General features: G+C 53.1%; 1 long non-coding RNA gene across 18 annotated transcripts in view; it reads right to left on the reverse strand.

Moving 5' to 3' along the window:
• Positions 1-300: 300 nt before the first annotated feature.
• Positions 301-18543, reverse strand: part of LOC106028006 (uncharacterized) — a 36811-nt gene continuing 18568 nt past the window's right edge. For 6 of the 18 annotated variants that reach the window (XR_010042868.1, XR_010042865.1, XR_010042864.1 and 3 more), the window contains 3 exons: positions 10117-11810; positions 8791-8979; positions 765-8209 (listed from right to left, as the gene is read on the reverse strand). This is a non-coding gene — a long non-coding RNA (uncharacterized LOC106028006). Of the gene's footprint in view, positions 8210-8790; positions 8980-10116; positions 11811-18543 lie in introns of all 18 variants that reach the window. The other 12 variants (XR_010042862.1, XR_010042861.1, XR_002791594.2 and 9 more) reach the window with 8 other exon arrangements.

Consider the following 18543-nt stretch of genomic DNA (forward strand, 5'->3'; position numbering starts at 1 on the left):
CTGACTGCCTTTCTGATGAGCAACAAAATGTTTGATTTTCTTCTAATAGATTTGTCATTTTACTTCAAGTAGCCACTACTATTGACCCATGGAACCTCAATTTCAAAGCCATTAAAATCCAATTTTCCACACTGTACCCCCAAGAGATTGACTAACTTTCAAAGAATAATTCATTTTCTTTAAGAAAAATGCATATCTTTCTGTATTTTCGTTTTTATTCTTTAAACTAAGTCAGGGAATATTGCTGTCAGCTCTGCTGTTATTACTCTCCCCGGTGTCTTCCCTGCAGAAGGACTTAAATGCTCCTCTGACAAAGTGTGATTTGGCCACTGTGGAGTGAGGGCTGTGTTTATGTGGGGGAACTACCACTTACCGATATGTTATAAAGGACCCACTGTCATGTTCGCCATCCAGAAAGCGGGACAGGAGGCTCAAGGTTATTTGCTTTGGAAAATAACAGATGTGTCAAAGATGAAGCAGGGGAAAATGCTCCCCAGGGAAAACATCTTCTTGTAGATTTCAGGGAGTCTGAGACCTCTAAAACTTTCCTCCCCCCTCAAGTGCTAAGCGGAATCTCCCTCCTTGCAGTTCTGAGGATGGGACAGCTAATGGGATGTGTCTGGACAGCATCCAAGCCCTAGAAACAGGGATCCTAAAAGTCTGTGGGAACCCCCTGTGTGCCATTCCCTGCAGCAGTGAGTGCAGTGTGCGGTCCACAGAGTCCCAGGGGTCATCAGCAGACAAATCAGGACAAATCAAACAAAGCCTGAGCTCCTAGTGTACTACCAGTATCAATTTCTCAGTTTTAGTCAGCATGTCACGGTTCTGTGAGGAATTCACAGCAGCTGGGCGGGAGGACTGTGAGGATGCTCTTTGCTGCCCTGCAGCTTTCTGTAAATCTAAAATTATTTCAAAATAAGCGTTTATTTTGGCTATGTGCATTGTATGTATTCCAAAGGTCAGAGGCAAGAGGATTCATCCTGGGCACACACCACAGATCAGCCTAGGATGTGAGTATCCGGGATGGTCACCCTAAAGCTCTGTGGTGAGATGTCTTTAAGTCAGCTGAGCAAAGTTGCCATCAAAGGACTTCACCTGGATGCTGTCAGGTCTCTCTGTGCACCCAGCCCCCATGTCCCGAGAGTCTTTTTGTCTCTGAGTTAAGGACCCAGCCGAGATGTGCTGCCCCCTGGTGCCTGGACTGGGTCATAACACCACCCATTGTACAGGTGTTGGTCCACACTTCATGCTCCGCCATTCTTACTGGGTTATTTCCTGCAGGTCAAATCCTGACTTCTAAACGCCTCACTCAAAAAGAGCCTCATTCAAAAGGAGCAGCTTTCAGTGAAATGAGGGGGTTCAGGTTGGTCCTGGAATGCTGGCATTTCAAAGAGGCTCTGAGGAGTTGCACATGATCAAAAAATGGATGGGAAGGGAGACACTGGATTCAGAATCTCTGTCCAGCGGGCAGCGGAGATTGAGCAGTTGAAGCGTGAGACCGGTTGGGGGAAGGGCCAGTGTTTGCAAAGGACTCATTTCACAAAGATTTGGCAGGTCCAGGTGGATTTAAAATGGGACAATACACCCAGGAGGCACTGGCTCTCGGACCACCATAAATCTTCGTTGCCCTCGAAAAGATGAGTTTTCTTCTTCCTCTTACTTTCCGTGTAAAATCGAGCCAGGACTGCAGCTCAGCACTTCACGACCCTCTTTGGCCACCTTCTGAGCCTGTGAGCAGCACCCTGAGGTGCTCAAGGGGCCAAGCAGCATTGGAAATGTGGAGAGAGGAAGGGTCGCCACCCTTCAGCCTGTCGGGTGACAGCGGCCTGTGCCCATCCCGCACATCCGGGAAAAGGACCCTACTGTGCCTGGTGTGTCAGAGTGATGCTGCAGCCCACTGCACACGTGGGTGAAGCAGGAGCCCTGTGGAGGCTCAAGTTCAGTCTCTGGTACAACCCAAGGAGGGACACAGCTCTCTGCAAAAGCTAAACTCTTCCTGCAAAGGCCCCCCAAGCAGGAGCAAGCTAAATACTGCAGCACCCAGCAGCCTTGCTTGCCTGTGCCAAGGCGGGGGGCAGAGGGAGGCAGCACCCCACAGCCGAAGAACCAAGAGAAGCTCAGGGCTGGGCAAATGCCCACAGCACCCATGAACAAAGGCTCCTCTTGGCAGCCGAGCACTCCCTCCACTCTGGGCTCTGCTGTCCCTGGCATGCAGTCCTCGCCTCTGAGTGCCCTGGGCATCCAAGTTGCCAACATGAGTAAAAGACCTCACCAGCATTCAAGATGTAAAAGCCTCCTCCTCCAAAGGGTTTCAGGAGGTTTGAACTAATAAAACATAAGGCAGCACAACTTGGAACAAAGACATGGAGAAGGGCTTTGAAATGGCTTAGAAATGCTTCCTGAGGGTCTCTCGGCAATTGCGCAACACCAGCTCTCTGCCATGTGGTCTTGATTAAGGGGATGGTGTGTGCCTCGAGGGGTCCTGGCTGCCTGCGGTGAGTACAGAGTGCATCCCACACACTCCCAGGAACCCCACAAGAGGCTCATGTTGCAGATAGCAGCATGGGGTCTTAGCGAGATTAAACAGATTACAAGCCTGAATCTGAGCCCCGAGTTCACACTGTCCTGCAAGTCTAGGAACACGGAATGTCCCACCATGGTGTACGTCTCCTCCCACACAGATAACACTGGATAAATGCTGGGAACAGAGTGGTTCCAGCTGGCCCTCGAGGTGGAGCATCTTGTGTTACCAAGCTCCTGAAGGGCGGGGTGGGGGGGCTCAGGAGGGGATGCAGGCAGAGCTCAGGATCCAGCGCCTCCGCTTCCTGCTGAGCTCTTAGAAATGTGCATCACGCTGCGTCTGCAGGCTCAAGCCTCTAACAAAGTCGGAAATTTAAATTCTCATTAGGCAGAAGAGTCTGTTCCCTGCTTGGTTCATCTGGCGAGCAGGGCTGGAGTGAGCACACAATCAGCTGGGAAGGGTTCGAGAGCGCTGGGAGTGCGCACGAGGAGGCAGCTGTGGCGGACAGTTCCGCACCCCGGTCCACTCTGTCAAAGCATCTGTTTGCCCACACAGACACACACATCCTTACAGCACTCACACATGCTTACACACACAGTCTTCTCCCAAAGCAACATGTGTGCATGCAACCGACATTCCCACGAGGCCAAGTCCATCAGGATAGGATGTGAGCAAAGATTTAAATCTGGTGCACAGAAATCCCCGGATCCCGGGAGGCCAAGTGTGCATAAGTTTGTGGGGTCCTCTGCACCCTGAGGTCGGCACCTGCTGCACAGGGAGGAGGACGTTTGCTGGTGAGTGGCCCACAGTGTCCCTGGCAGATGAGACAGAGCCTCAAGGTCATTCCCTGGGCCACAAGCACCGTGCAACCCCAACCTCCAGCAGGCAGCTGCTACCAGGCCAGCTATGGCACTGGCGCCCCCCCCCACACACACACACATAGGCACCTGGGCCCTCACACAGCCCTCCAGCCCCAGCCTTCCTGTCTGTATTCCACATCTTCCCTGGGTCTCTCTTCCACCCCAGCCCTGCCGCTCAGGGTCACAGGGACTGGGACCCTTGCCTGCTTCCTATTACCTGACACCTCTCTGAGCACCGCTTTGAAACCAGCCCTTACTCATAACCTGCAATGGCTCCCTATTACCTCCACCCACAGATCAAGCACCCCTTTCAATGCAGGATTCCCTTTCTGTCTTTCTAGCAGACAGGTGCTCCAGCTCAGCAATGGTGGGGACCTCCGTAAGCAAAAGGGACACCATGCAAAGTGTCTACAGGTACCAGAGCCCGCGTTCAAATCCGAAGTTCCCTACCCAACTCTGACACTGCTGGCTCAGGTCAGGACCTCATGTAGCCAGGCCCCTGGGAGGAGGCGTCTGCCTTTATTCCTGGGTCCCAGGAGTGGGCTCAGGGCAAAGTGAATTATATTCCTGGCTGAGGACGGGGGATTTGTAAACAATAGAAACTTCTTTCTCAGCACTCTGGAGTCTGGGAATTGCAAAGCCAAGGTATGAGCAGACCTGGTGTCTGGGAAGGGCTCTCTGGGCGGGGTCTCCAGGCAGAGCTGCTGTGGCCTCCAGTGAGGAAGGGATAGGACAGTGGCCCCCTGCCGCTCAGGCCCTTTTGACTGTGTGTCAGGATCTGAGTACAGAGTGAGCTCTGGCAACAGAGGGTCCAGCACTCAGACCTCGGCATCCGTGGAGGGAGTGAAGCCGGGGTCCCCTGCACATTGATCACCCCCAGAAAGCTCCATCTAGGCCTGAGTCACCCGAGCTCAGCTCCTGTGTCTTTGCCTGCTTAGATCCAGGCCTCCTTTGAACAGGGTGCGAGAATCGCAAATCCCCAGTGTGGACAGGAAGTGGGGACAGTGGCTCGGGGATGCTGGCTAGGCAAAGCCCAGGTGCAGATTCCTCCTGTCATCAGCTTCAGGCCTCACCCCGGGGTGTTCGGGGACCCTCAGTGCGGAGGACAGCGACATGCTAGGCAGCAAAGGGAGGTGGGGTCTCAGGCCTGGGCCCACTTCCTCCTCCCTCTGTGGTGGGAACACCTGTCTGTCTCCCTCCTGAAGTGGGAGTTTGTATTCCAGTGCTATTCTCCACAGCTCTAAATGAGCCAGGAGTCTGCTTAATATTTTCAGTAAGGATCACACTTGGTAGGACAAGTGCCTTTCGAACCCCGGCGCCAGGAGCTGTGGAGTGGCATTTGAAAATGGAGATGTTCGACAGGATTCACGGCAGCCTGGTAAATGTCAAACATTTTATCCACGGGCAAAGTGGCATGTTAGACATATTTTCCTCCAAACCTGATTAAAACAGAAAGTGGCTTTTGCATATTCGTTTCTGTTTCAGATTATGTGTGCAACACGGGGAAGACAGAGCCAGACAGCAGGAGCAGGGAGGGAGGGGAGGCAGGGAGCCCCCCGGGCTAGAGGCACAGGCTGAGGGTGTGCAGACCATGGGTAGCAGCCTGCTCCGGCCCGAGGGGGACAGGGCTCTTTGAGCAGAATAAATACCACATCTCGGCCGGGCTCCCACTCTGGCAGCAGCTGACCCCAAGTAGTGAAGCCGTTCACAAGGTCATGACGTTTGCAGAATTCTCATGGCACCCAGTGGCCTCCCCAAGGCTCCTGCTCCTGCCTGGTTGTGGACTCACAGCCTGGGCTCCGGCCCCCATCATAAAGCACGAGGTCAAGCTGAACCCCAATCTGAACCCCTGGGGAGGGCAGAGGAAGCCAGGGACTAGGCCAGCCAGACCCGTGTTTGCTCCTGGGCAGCCTGCCCTCTGACCGATGGACAGCAGTGTCTGAAACTCATGGGGGCAGGTGGTGATTCCTGACTGCAGCACAGCAATCCTCACCCTAACAGGTGACCGACCGGCCCTGGGCTCCACCTGCAGTCACAGGAATGGATGCTGGGATACAGTAGAGCTGGTACCCACAGCACCAGCTGCCCAGCCACCGCCGTGGCCTGGTGATTGGGGCCCCAGAAAGTGGGTTCTTCTACTCTAGGAGCCTGGTGAGCTCCTGGTCAAGGTGGCACAGACTCCGTACCTGATCACCCTTCTCTTCCTGCTTTGCCCGAGCCCAGCTCCTCAGATGTGCTCACCTGCAAGGGGATGCTGGTCCGCTACAGGGCTCCACTTACACTGACTGCTTCCCACAGCTCCGCCTCCAGGTCCATGCATGGGGGCTGTGCCCGAGACAGACACACGCAGTACATCACTAACACACAGGGACGTGCACGTTCCGAGCTCACTATCGAAGGCCTGCCAGCTTTTGTCAGCAGGCACAGCCAGGTCTGTCCCGACAGCCCCTGCAGAGCCACGGAGAACACAGTGGTGGAGGCTCAGCCTGTGCCCCTGGTTGCCAGGGCATCGATGGTACTGCTTTCCTATCGAGAATCTATTCCGGATCCCATGCCCAGGCCCAAGCCATCCACAAACACAGCATCAGGATAGTTCCTGTCAGTATAGTTCTTTGAACTGCCAGGGCCGAGGTGAGCCAGGGGAGGCGGCCAGACGCAGTCACCCAGCTGCCTGGTCCCACCTCAGCTTTCGGCATCTGCGATGTTCCCATCATATTAATGTGCGGAGTGGCCTCCTGGAAAGAGGAGCCTCTTTCTGTCCTGTGATGTTGGATGTGGACTTGCACGTCGCTCTCCCCATGTCCCATTAAGAGGGAAAATGATCTGCAAAGCTGCCACTGGCTGTCACTCGAGGGCTCCAGAGACCAGCAGGCGCGTCCGAGGAGGCTCCCACGTCGGAGATCCCGGGCTCTGCCTATACAGGATCAACTCAGACTTTTAAAATGAGCTTGAATTTAACACGAAAACGGGCTCCCCGCACACAAGCTGAGTGCATGAGCAGCAGTGTAGCCGGGCCCTGGCACCCTGTTATTTTCTCCTGCCTCCGAGCCCCGTCAGAAGAGTCGCAGGCTGGATTGCTTTCTTCACCTCTGGCATTTCCGGGCTCCAAGTCTGCTCCTTCTCTCCTTGGGGTAATTTGATTTTCCTGAAGCGTTAGTTATTTAAAGGGGGAGGCAAAGCACGCCCCCTCCTTTTCCCGTGTGCACGCGTGTGTGTCCCTCTCTACCGATCTGGGTGGAAACTCAAGCAGCAGAGAGACACGTCAGGATGAAGAAATTTCTACGAAGGGTTTTTGTTTTTACCCTAGTAACTCAGAGAGGAAATGGGCACAGATAACACGTAGGAGGAGGAGGTGCTGGGAAAGGCTCACGGCCGAGACAGCCCAGCCACCGAGGAGCACCCGTGGCTGTCACCGCGGCACGGGAGTCCAGCTGGGACCTGCATGATGAAAACAGAGCAGACAGAGGACGTCCAAAGGGGTCCCGTGAAGCTGTCATTCTAAAAACTGCACACATTCCTAATTACAGTTGGGTAGCGAACAGATGTCAGGCGAGAGGCCTCACCCCCTGAAATGTGCCTGCCGCCCTCTGTGGGGCTCACAGGTGGCTCTCCAAGCAGAGGGCTCGGGTCGCCTCTCATCCCCCTGGTGGTTCTGCTGGGGCCTCGGAGTCTTCACCAAGCATCACGGCTACCACAGAGCAGGCACGGGTGTGGTGCTGCCGCTCTTACAGGAGGGGCCAGAGGCTAGAGGCGAGGGTAACCACCCCATGTGGAATCGGATGGCCTCGGTGCTGCGTGCAGACTGGGCGCTGTGTCCCAGAAGGACCAGGATGGGGGAACTGGAAGAGACTCAAGCCAGGGTCCTCGAGCATCCGTGTCACCATGGGGCTGAGCCTGGAAACTCCCAAAGAAGGCCCTAGAACTCCGCAGGCCTCCGGGGAGGTGGGCGTGGCCTGAAGCCGTTCCACTAAGTGGGTCTTTCCTCTCCAGTCCTGGAGGACCTTGGCGGATGAGCCAGTGCTTTGCAGAGCAGGACAGAGGAGCCCGGGGGCAAGGACACTGATGGGAACCACAGCCAGCACCCGGGCAGCAGAGAGGATGGCGTGGGCACACAACCTGGATCCCTCCCCCAGGGGACTCTCTGAACCTAAGGTCAGAGCGGTGCTGGAAGGGGACCCCAGGAGCCTCCTCGAGTGATGAGCACATGGGCATCCTTCCTCCAGCTGTGCCCGACATCTGCAGGGACCTCGCGTGGCTCGCTGGCTCTGCGGGTGATAGATGGCTCTGGAGAGGGGCCAGCAGTCCAGATGGAGGTGGCCAGTTTAATATGCAGCTTCTAAATCTGTGCAGACGCAGTGTTCTGTCACTAAAGATTCACTCAGACTCATCTTAATAGGAAACAGTATAACTCAGCCAGGCCCGTAATGACAGATCGCTCTCCCTCAAGAGGAACCTTCCAGCAGGAGGCCTGCCTGGCCTCTCGTCTCTCCGTCTGCAGGGAACTGCATGGGGTTAGGATGAGGGACTCTCACGCCATCATCTGCCCAGCACCGAGCCCCCAGAGTTTCTCAGACAGAAAGGAACCTGGGTCCCAGGGCTCGGGGCGCTGCGGGGCTCTGGGACGTCCTGGGTCTTCCGTCTCCTCAGCTCCTCCACGTGCAGACGGAACAGCCGAAGGCAACACGGCCGAGTTGGAGCCTCCGGCTGTGATTCTAGCCCACCTGTCCAGAGCAGTCCAGGCCAAGTACTGAGAGGCAGCCGGGCGTGAGGGTGAGCTCAGCCGTCCTCGGCACAGCAGTGAGGCTCCCAGGCTCCTCGGCTTCCTTCTCTGTGAAAAAGAGGAAGCGAGTGTTGTTGGACTTAAAGGAAGGAAAGCATCTGAAGCGCTGAGGACCGTGGCCAGCGTCCGGCACTAACAGCAGCCTCGATGAGCACTTCCGGTCAGGGTGACCACAGCTGCTCTCGGGTGCAATTAGAGGAAACCGGGAGCGAGTGCCCGCTTAGCTCCTGGCACACGATGGCTTCTGCAGTGTGCACCTCAGGCCTCACTCAGGTGTGAAGGCTGGTTGTGCCTCACTGACACAAAGTGGTGGCCATGGTTCCAGCCAGTGTCACCTGGGTCATGTCTGCCTGGTGCTTCTAGAAGGGAGGAGGGGAGGCAGGGAAGGCAAGCAAGCAGCTTCTAAACTCAAGTTGTGGAGAGTGTTTTAAGAGGGAGGTGGGCAGTGAGGGGCATGGAGCCCCCCGGGGTGACTGTCCTGGGCTCCTCCTTGAGATGGAGATGACAGCCATGCACAGGGACACTCAGGAGCAGGTGCCGCCTCTCCCTGGGGCATCCACAGCTCAGAGGAGGAAGAGTGAACTCAGAAAGACCCTGGCCCATGGGCACCCGGGACTGTGGACACTCACTGGTGACATCTGACCTAATGCTTCCTTCAGCTGATGTGACCTGGCTCACGCTGGGACCAAGTCAGCTCCCAGCCAGGCACAGAAAACAAAGCCGTGAACAAGCAGACGGGAACAGTCTCTGTCCTCCTCGAGGGTGACCTTCCAGCAAGCAGAGACAGGTGAGTGTGACACACAAGGTGCTTCCAGTTCCTGGGAGAGAAGAACAACGGGTTGGACCTATGGCATTTTAAGAGGCATATCTGGAAAATCTAAAGGAAGTGAGTAGATAGGTATCTGGGCAAAGGATATTATGGGCAGATCGAGTGGCTGGTGCAAAGGTGCTGGGGTAGGAGTCACCTGCTCTTGGGACCAACAAAGACGTGAGTGTGGTTGAGCAGAAAAAGGATGAAGTAAGAGAGTTTGGGGGGACAAAACCCCAAACAGGAACCAAGAGCAGCCTGTGGAGGTGGCAGGAGGGACAGATCCCGAAGGGTCTGACAGGTGTGATGTGCAGGGGAAGGGAGGAAGCATTCCGGGGTCACAGCAGCAGAGCGACCTGCGCTGACGCCAGCTCCGGCCCTGTGCTGACGGGTGGGCGTGGTGAGAGGCAGTCAGGCCGGACTGCAGGCCACGCTGGGGGCAGGGGGACTCGGGCGGGCGGGCAGGCAGCTTGCGTCCTCTCCTGAGCCGGGCCCTCCCCTCCCCTCCCCTCCATAAACTCCGGCCTTTAAACTAAGGAGCCGAGGAAAACCCGGCCGAGCCACCATTAGACACTGTTATATTTTTTCCACCTAATTGAGCACGTGGTTAAGAATTTAAGACACTTTATGGCACTTATTAATCTATTGGCAGTCTTTAGTTTTATGACAGGAACCACTTAAGAGCCAGGCTGTAAATGCTGGTTACCGACTTCCAGACCCTCGCGTGGATCTCAGGACCCGCACCCGGAGGAGGCGGGAAGGGAACCAGGCCAAGGGAAGCAAAGCGGCTTCCCAGGCCCAGCGGGAGGAGCCGGGGCGCCTTCCATGCAAATCTCCTGCTGGGCCAGGGGAGCTTTCTGCCAGGGCAAATGCGAGGACAGGTGTCCCGCTCCTGTCCGGCAATCCAGGAGGGCTTCGAGATACATGGGGAAGCGCATTGTGGCTTCCCAGAAGCAGCAGGGACAGGGCCAGGGGCCCCACCGTGTCTGCGAGCCCCACCCCGCAAGCCCAATGGAACCCAAGGCCCAGGCTGCGTGGGCAGCGGCCACGGGGCAACCTCAGACTTAGCACCTAGCAAGGCATGGGAATCCCATCAGGGTTCCTTTGTGATGGGGACAGACACGGGAAATCCAACCTCCAAACTCACCCTTCTGGACCAGGGACGGCCCCTGGGGAAAGCCTCGGAGGGGTGTGAGCCATCTGTCAGGTAAAGCCAAAGGGTCAGCTCCAACTTTCCAAGCCATGTGCCAACGGCCACCGCTGAATGTCACTGAGGCGCCCGTGACATACCACCTGCCACCAGCCCTCTGTGAGTGGCGTCGTTTTGCTCTGAAGAGAAGACCAGTGCTCGGAGAGCCACAGCCCTAGGATGGTCCCATGAGGGCAGAGGCCACATGCTCCTGGCTGCGAGGTGGCAGTCGCACCTGCTTTGCGGAGAGGACTGGGACAGGGCAGGAGCTTTCCAAGGAAGGGACCTTGCATTGGATCGGTAGGATGCAGAGAGAGGCCACAGCGTGACAACCGTCACCCTGCCCCTGAAGCCCTCACCGGAAGTCCCTCTCAAGCTCTGATCCTAGCCTGGGGCCTTGGGAGCCAGGGACTCTGGCTAGAGCTGCTGATTGGAAGCCCCGTCCCTGCCCAGGCGACACCTTCCAGGGGCCACACAAGTTGTTCAGGTCCTGATCGTCCCTACAAAACTGCAGCTTATAGTTCGTCTTCGATATTGCCTCGAGGTCGGAGTAAGATGGTCCCATGTGCAGGCTTTGGCTGGCACAGCAGTCCTGCTCCCCTCTGAGTCGCTGACGCAGGGACTCGAGCCACGGATGCTTGGAGAAAACTCGGGGGGCTGCTCTGCACGAGACCCCAACAGGTCCCAGCCTCTTCGGGCCCCGTTTTCCCGGCCTAGCAGGAAGCTCCTGGTGTGGGTTTGTGCCCCGTGGTTAGAGCTCAGCGCCCCTGAGAACTTTCTCCCTCCTCCTCTGCCCCAGTCATTCTCAGACTTCGCCACAGAACTGTTCTATTTCCAGTGAATTCACCTCTAATCTTCCCCAGAAGCTGCTGGGCACTTAGGGAATTAATTCAACTGTGTCTTATCTGCAAAGTCACGGTGACCAGTGCCCCGTGGTGGAAAATCACTCTCAGGGCAGACACAGTTCAAGGGAGACTGGCGAACCCCGGGAGGAGGGCCTGCCGGTGCCCTCGGGAGGGTGAGCTGGGAAGAAGCTGTGAGGCGAATCCGGTTCTGACAAAGAGAAGCAGAGCTGTGCGCAGTGCACTGAAAACACGGTTTGGCAAAAACACTTGTAAAGTGCCTGCATCCACAAAAACAAAAGGAACTGTGCCAAGGGGTGGGTGCCCTCGCTGCTGGACCTGGGGTTAATAGCGCTTCCCGGTTCTCCTTCTGCCTTCCCAGGTGGGCTTCCGGGGACTCCTGGCCGTGCCTTTCTCCACGCCTCCTTCCAAGTCGCAGCCCTGTAACTCGCCACCTCCGGGTTGAGCACGCTGGACAGTTTCAGGCCAGCAGGAACTGGAATGATCCATCTTTGACTTCTTGGAGCGCAAGTTCAAGCGTATCCTGAGTTCATCCGGACGAGTGGGTGAAATCTCAGCTGGGTGCATCGTCTCGTGGGACTCTGAAGCGGAGCCTCCAGATTGATGCTCCTTAGGCAGATCTCCTATTGTAAGATGGCTTGGGTTTGGGTGGGTTGAAGGCAATTGGGTGTCCTCACGGTACAGCTGCCGGTGAGGTCCAGTATCCACTAGGGTCTGAATGCTGAGGCCTCCTCCAAATTCATGTCCTGCCTTCCTCTCCCCGTGGTGATGATTTCAGAGGTGAAGCCCCTTGGAGATGATTAGACTATGAATAGGTGTAGGGCCCAACAAGGGAGACCTCAGAAAGCCCGCCCACATCCCCACCAAGTAAGGACACAGCGATGCAGGTGCCATCGGGGGTCCAGAGCCCTGGCCAGACAGCTATCCTGCCGGTCACTGAATCCTGGCCTTGCAGCCTCCAGAACCATAAGAGGTAAATGTCTGTGTTCCTCAGTTGCCAGTCTGAGATGTTCTTACACAGTGACCCAAACAGACGAACATAGCACCTTTATATGGATTTGGGGTTTGTTTTCATGAACTGTTTTATTTTCTACCCATTTATCTCTTGAGTTATTTGCATTACTTGTATTGACTTGAAGAAAGATGTGTATTACAGTGATGATTGATTGTCAAGCTATTAATCCATCTTTCTAGTGATATTTTAGATTTCCTAATATGCGTGATTCTGGAAACTAAACCTGACCCACAAGGTCACAGCCAACCCCTCTCCCCAGCCTGAGTTAATCTAAGAACTGGACCTGAACTTCACTCCCATTCAGGTCCCCAACACACACACACACACACACACACACACACACACACACACACACACATGCACACACACAGAAAAGCCATCTCAGAAGCAGGACTTTGGGGACCCCAATTTTGGTCTCGTTTATGGGTGATACATTGTGTCAACTGGGAAAGCTTAGACATTTAAGTAAGATGCTCAGCAGGGAACCGAGATCCTCACTTTTGAAACATCTTCAGCCTGTGCAAGAGGAGGGCACAGAGGCGCTGTGAGTGCTACACCCACCCTGGGGGGAGCACGTACGAAAATTAAATATATGAGGGAGGAAAGAGAGAGTTGCTTTCCCTTCTGCTCTAGCCTTGCTGTCTTGTGCCGTCTTGAAGCGTTACCCCGGTGCCCTGCCACCCCGCCTTGCAGCCAGCTGATTATGAACTGAAACCTCCACAAACAGGGAGCCAAATAAACCTTTCCTCCCTTTTGGGTTTTGGGAATTTTGTTCCAGGCGTGAGAGAAAAGTAACCCAGACAATGTCCAAGGCCAAAGATTCAAATTCCTTGGAGGAAGGGTGAGCCCAGAGCCCGACTCTTGCACAGGCAGTGGACAGATGTTCCTCATGAGGTTCTGTGCCCTTGGGACAAAGGTCCCTGGGAACCTTTAATCTGAGCCCAATCCCTGCCATGCTTGCATTGTTCTGACGGAGGAAAACATTCTCTCTGCAAAAACAGCCTTGTCTCTGGGCTGCTTCACAGTGACAACTACCAAACTGCCCCATATCAGAGGTCTTCAGGGAGCATGTCCACTGAAGGCTGGACCCTTTTCTGAATGCTCCGTTGTCTTTGTGTGACGTGGTCAGCACTGGTGCCTTGACGCCATCCCTCCCAGAGCACAGCTCCTGGTCATCTGTCTCCTGTCCTGCTGGAGACCAAATTCCAGGTGGAACTCTGATTTTATTTGCCCTCTTTCTTCTATTCTGCCTTCCCAGGCTTCCAATAAAACTGAGTCCAAGCTAGAAAGGGGCAGTGCTGACCTCTGGCGACCTGTCGACTCACGCCAGTGAGCCCGCCACACCTACAGCTTCCACAGCCACAGATGCTCCACCAGTGATGGAAAAGAGCTGCATCCATACTGAGAATGTGTGGGCTTTTCTCCTGCAGTTACTCCTTTAACCATATAGGACACCAACTATTTACGTGGCACGTACACTGTATTAGTTATTATAAGGAGCCTAGAGGTGAACTGAAGTGTGCATGAGGATTCTGTGGGTTACATGCAAGTATCACCCTGTGCGGGATCAAGCAGATGGTGACCCACAGATTCTGGTTGTAGAATCAACCACAGGGGAGCAAGGGATGATTGTCTGCATGGTGGGGAGCTTCTCCTGGCCCTGGGGCTTTAGCATCACACATACTGTGTAATACAGTTCCTTGGACTGAGGGATGTTCTATATAGGATGGTGCGCTTGGTGTTAGAGCTGGGCTGCCCTTGCCTGGACAGACAGCTCCTGGGAACCTGACCCTTGAGAATAGTTGACAGTAACATAACAGGTATTCCGGATTCCCCCAAGCACCAGTCCTGAGCAGCCTGGGAGTAGGGAGCCAGGGAGAGGAGGGGGAGTGTGACAGCTTGCTAAGCTCCGGCCTCGGGGACAGGCTGCCGGGAAGGGAGGATGGATGGGGAGGGAAAGGCAGGAAGTACTCAGAAGGGGCCTGGTGAGGGTGGCCCTGGAAGTCCTTTGGCCACAAAGGATGTTTACATTTTCTGCAGAGTACAGTAAGATGGGCCGGAAGCACTCAGCACATCGAGGTTTTTGCATGGCGAGGAGATGGACGGAAGCCAAGGAGAGGGGTGGCAGGGAGCGAGGAGGGGGTGTGGACCCCCTTGGCGGTCCCATGAGAACGTCTTAACAGCAGGTAGGACGGGGCGGGAGCCCCTCGGGAGCAGCCAGGATCCAGATGCCCGAGCAGCTGTAGGAGCTCCCCTCATTTGGAAGATAAGAGGAAACGATAAAGACCATTTTCTGGGAGAATCGGTAATGCCCATCCTAATGGAGGCTGAAGCCTGAATGCTGTTATTCTAGCAGAGGACTTTGTTTCTGTCAGTGGTTTTTAACTAATTACCATAAGTACTGTCCATTTAGAATTTCGCCATAATTTCAGCCCTATTAGTGGTAAGCAATGCCTTACAGTCGCTGCAAGCCACTGTTTATTCATAGAAGGAGACAGTCCATCATGGGCATTGTCATATCCAATGGATGTTTTTTGTATTACATTGTGTGTATGAATGAGCCAGAAGTGATTTGCCAAATAGGAAGTGCATTTGAAAACGACGTTTGAATTTTAAAAGAAAACCACTTGGTACTGCTTGAGTGTGTATATGGGACGCGGTGCTTCATGGTCCAACTTTCATTGTATCTTTCAGATTTTGCCCTAAGGAAATGTGGACCTGTGGGTGCTGGTGGGCTGAAACTTCGGAGAGGGCTCACGGACAGTGCCCCCAAGTCACCAGGGGACGAGATCCGCTGTCTGCGTGTCCTGGGGGGCACCTTTCACTGAGCACGAGAGTCTCTCTTCCTCACCTTTCATCTGCAAAGATGTCAGTGCCCCAGCCTGTCAATTTGGAGCCATCAGGAACCCGAGCTGGCACATTCTGCGGAGCTGTAATGCTTGGTTGCCATTAGGATTCGGAACGGTTGTTTCAGAAGCTACCAAATGGAACCGCACATCTGCGGGGACCCAGGGAAAGATCACCTCTCTCCATCTAAGAGCGACACATATGGAAGCAGACAGATGTTTCTGGCAGAGAGGGCCAGCCTAATTTGCAGATTCTAAATCTGCAGAGACACCATGTTCTGCCATTAAACATTCATCTAGGGCCATCTTCATCGGAAACAGTATAACAGAACAATGTACCTGGGTGACGAATGGGGCTTTTTATGCATAAAATATTAAAGTGACAGCCAGTGACTTTTCTCCATCTGATCCTTCATGCTAAGTAAAAAAGTTCTGTGTTTCCTCAAAGCTCAGTCATGCGGAATTTTACCTTGTGCTCAGCCTGTATTGGATAAGCTGCTAGAAGCGAAATGGAACGTACAAGACCCCAAGACCACACAGGGCCCCTTGAGCAGCTCCCATCAGGACATCCCGAGTGTCTCACCAGAGAAAGAACGAAGCAGCCTGCATTGCAGGCATTAGAGCTGGTTTTGTTGGACTTGCTTTAAAAGCAGTTCCATTTTTAAACTCAAGAATGTTGGACATTCTCTGGATGTTATCAGGCCATTCTGAAAGCCTTCTATATGCACTACCCTTCACAAAACGCTTTCTTATTCAAAGGTATATTTAATTAAAATCCAGTTTTATGGTGCATGCTCTAATTATTACTCTTGGCTCAAGGCTCAGACCGAACCTGCCTTTTAATCCTGCAACTCAAATTCTTTGTAGTTGTTTTTTTCTTGGGAAACCTGAATGTTTTCCAAATAACTCAGGCCTTCTTATATAAATTGCATGCTGAATTTTTTTTTGTAAGCATAAAAATGTAAATGAATAGAACACTGCACTGGGAACTTTTTATAATTCAACCACATTAGGAGACTTGGCTTGCGGAAAGTGCCGTGCTTGGGTACGATATATGTGTCTGCAAGAAGGATATGAAATTTTGGTGGCAGGAAGTTCTGCCTTTTATCCGGCCAGGTCCCATCACGGAGGTCGGGATCTGCACCCTAACACACACACATATTTGTTGATCTGCACGCAGATAAAGTTCTGTTCTGACACATAAATTGTTTGACCAATTGGTGTACAAGATTTCACCTTTGTGGGTGTAGATCCAGACACAGAAGAAAGTGAGAATCCCAAAGTCAATTGACGGCATCTTGATGGGGGGTCAGAATGAGCATTTAACAGGACCAGACTGGACATGTGGCACAGTCCTGGCCCGGGTGCGAACTCCCCGAGAGCTTTCACAGCTCCTAGGAGACCCCGAGCGGTGTCTTTCCAGCTGTCATGTGAACACCATGCTGGAGGTGCTCCAGCAGGACACATTCTCTGCGGGGCTCTGGAGGCAGACGTCCAAGGTCACAGTGCTGGCCGTGCCGCTCTGAGGGGAGGCCTCCGTCCGTGGCTGGCAGGGCCACCTTGTCATCCCTGTGTTCCCACGTCCTCTTCTGCACGTGAGCACAAGCTTGGTACCTCACCTACTCCTCCCAGGAACACTAGCTTTGTGGGCTCAGGGCCCAGCCTCAGTGCCCCAGTAACCTTCACCACCTCTTCAGAGGCTGCATCTCCAAGTATGGTGATATTAGGGGTTAGGGCTTCTGCATATGGGCTTTTGGGAAGACATGATGTAGTCCATATTACCCCCTACAGACCTTAAATTAAAATCTGTAGGAGTAAGAGATCATGAATGTTTTAATAACTTAATTCAAGTATGCTTCACACACCATAAAGCGTGCATATTTAAGGTTTACGATTTGATGTACGTTGACAGGTGCGCGAGCTGGGGAAGTCATCATCGTGGTTATCAGGAGCAAGAAGACCCACCCACTGCGCCCATGCCCCCCACACACCTCTGTGATTCCGCCTTCCTGTGACCCTGCCCTCAGACAGCCAGCGGACCTGCTTTCTATCAGTTCACTGATGATTTCCAAAAGTTTCTATGGAAGAATGTTTGGGGGTCTGGCTTCTTCGTTACTTTGAAACTCACCTGTGCTGTCGGGCACACCCACCACTCATCCTTTTGCTTATTTTAAAATGAAAAAAGAATAAAGACGATGATACAGAACTTCAAACTAGAACTATAGGAGATTAACAATGGCTTATATATTGCATATTGTAACCTTCACAGCAGTGGCTCGGATGACAAGGAAGAGGCAGGAAAAAATGATCACACAGTAAAAACACAAACTGTTCTTTTTGATGAACTAACAGATTAGCAGGATAATATCTTTCTCTATCTTCTATCGGTGGTAGACATCTTGATGGCAGGAACCGCAGTGTTTACACATGCGAGTCTGATTTATTTCATTCTTTTGTTCTGCTAGCCGCTGTATTGCATCCCAGCTCTCTCTGGTGACTGTTACTGCTCGGCCCGTCTGTTTCTGTTCCTCTAGCCTTTGACCTGTCCGTGCCTTTCTATTTAAAGTGGGTGTCTTGTAGGCAGCCCGCTGTTGGGACTCGCTTTTTCATCAGAGCCGAGTGTGTATGAGTAAAGTTCAGCTGCTGGGCAGCTCGGACAGAGCGGTGTTACTCCTCACAGTTCCGCAAGCTGCTCACAGTTCTGCAAGGCTGAGGGCGGGGTTTCCTCTGCCGCCCTCTTGCAGGGTGCAGGGCTCTGATCTCTCATGCCTTCCGACATGGTAGAGGGCTCCCGGGGCCCCCTTGTAAGGGCACCCCACAAGGATCCTACCTCATGGTCCCCAGGGCCAAAACTTTCTTCTAAAGACCCTGGCTCTTAATGCCATCACATGGGGGCTTTAGGGCTTCAACACACAAATTTTACAGAAACACAACAACCTAGTCCTTAACAGTAACAATGTCTACGCTTAGTTTGATTTACTTTTAATATGAATGTTAAATTTTACTTTTAATCATACTTTTTCCCAAGCTCTTTTAATCATACTTTAAACCATACTTTTAATATTATTTTAACATGATTATTAAATGTAAATCAGATACTTTTGCTTGAGTTTATCAACTTTTATTTTGTGGGTTTTTTTGATCTGTTTGTGTTGGTACCAGGGATCGAACTCATAACCGCAGGCTTGCAAGGCAAGCGCTTATACCGCTGAGCTAAACCCCCAGCCCCTCAACTTTTGTTTTGTATTCTGTGTCTGGTATCTGTCCTCCCTCTTATTCTGCCTTAGTTTGGATTAATGCTACTTTATCTTCTTTATTGTCTTATTAGTTTAGGGTTTTTCTTTTAGTCACACTAGTGTCTACAGTATATAAATCCTTAGCTTATGATAGCGTATCTCCTCCACTTGGTGCTATAAGGTACCAAGTGTAAGAACCTTAAAATACCATACACATCTCCTCCCCTTCCTGGACCTTACACTATTCTGTGCATTTGATTTTCTTATCTCTAATGCCCCTCAGACAGACCGTTACTGTATTTTTGCAGCTGACCTGATTTTCAAAGAGATTTGCACAACAGCAGGTGCACAGTTACTCCTGTAGTCTCTGCTGCCCTCCGCCTCAGGACAAGGATCCACACTTCTGTCGGGTGTCAGATTTCTTT

The sequence above is a fragment of the Cavia porcellus genome, unplaced genomic scaffold, assembly GCF_034190915.1.
Source record: "Cavia porcellus strain 051 isolate PalLab524CR breed Dunkin Hartley unplaced genomic scaffold, mCavPor4.1 scaffold_25, whole genome shotgun sequence".
NCBI classification, from domain to species: Eukaryota; Metazoa; Chordata; class Mammalia; order Rodentia; family Caviidae; genus Cavia; species Cavia porcellus.